Source organism: Hevea brasiliensis, chromosome 1 (assembly GCF_030052815.1).
Source record: "Hevea brasiliensis isolate MT/VB/25A 57/8 chromosome 1, ASM3005281v1, whole genome shotgun sequence".
NCBI lineage: Eukaryota > Viridiplantae > Streptophyta > Magnoliopsida > Malpighiales > Euphorbiaceae > Hevea > Hevea brasiliensis.
The window spans coordinates 120,559,776-120,560,470 of NC_079493.1; the positions used below are offsets into that span (position 1 = coordinate 120,559,776).

At 38.7% G+C, this 695-nt stretch overlaps 1 non-coding gene across 1 annotated transcript; it reads right to left on the reverse strand.

Annotated features, from left to right (window-relative positions):
- Positions 1-230: 230 nt before the first annotated feature.
- On the reverse strand, positions 231-336 carry LOC131169830 (small nucleolar RNA R71). The gene has a single exon (XR_009140760.1). It is a non-coding gene; the product is annotated as a small nucleolar RNA R71 (small nucleolar RNA).
- Between the last annotated feature and the right edge of the window lie 359 nt (positions 337-695).

The window sequence follows — 695 nt, forward strand, 5'->3', positions numbered from 1 at the left end:
GACATCCTTCTGAAAATCCACACACACACCTGAAGAAGTTTGCTATGATTTGCGACATGCAAAAACAACCTGGAGTATCTGATGATGCAGCAAGATTGAAGCTATTCCCATTCTCTTTGAAAGATAGAGCATTGGATTGGCTTGATTCTTTACCTCACAACTCCATTACAAATTGGGAGCAACTAACTGATGCATTTCTTGCACAATATTTTCCACCTGGAAAAACTCAAGAGCTGAGGAATCAAATGACCTTTTCGGACCAAGAGAAGATGAAACTCTCTATGAATCATGGATGAGATGGAAGGAATTAGAGAGATTATGCCCACATCATGCCATTCCAAAATGGATGATAAATCAATTTCTACACAAATGTCACTCCTGCAATCGGAGGAATTATTGATGCTCAAACAGAGGAGAATTTATTATAAAGCATGAAGATGAAGCTTATGAGTTATTAGAGAAAATTGCAAAGAATACTCATCTTTGGAGTAGTCCAAGAGGACCAGCCCAACTCAGAAAAGGCAAGCTGCTGGAATGTATGATCTTGATCCATTCAACATGATTAATGCAAAGTTTGATGCACTTACAAATGTCCTTGCTAAGAAAATGGAAGATTTGAGTATGTTGGTTAGTTCATCATCATCAGCTGGAAGTTCACAACAAGTGGCTTATGCAGAGGAAACAACCAGCTGTGG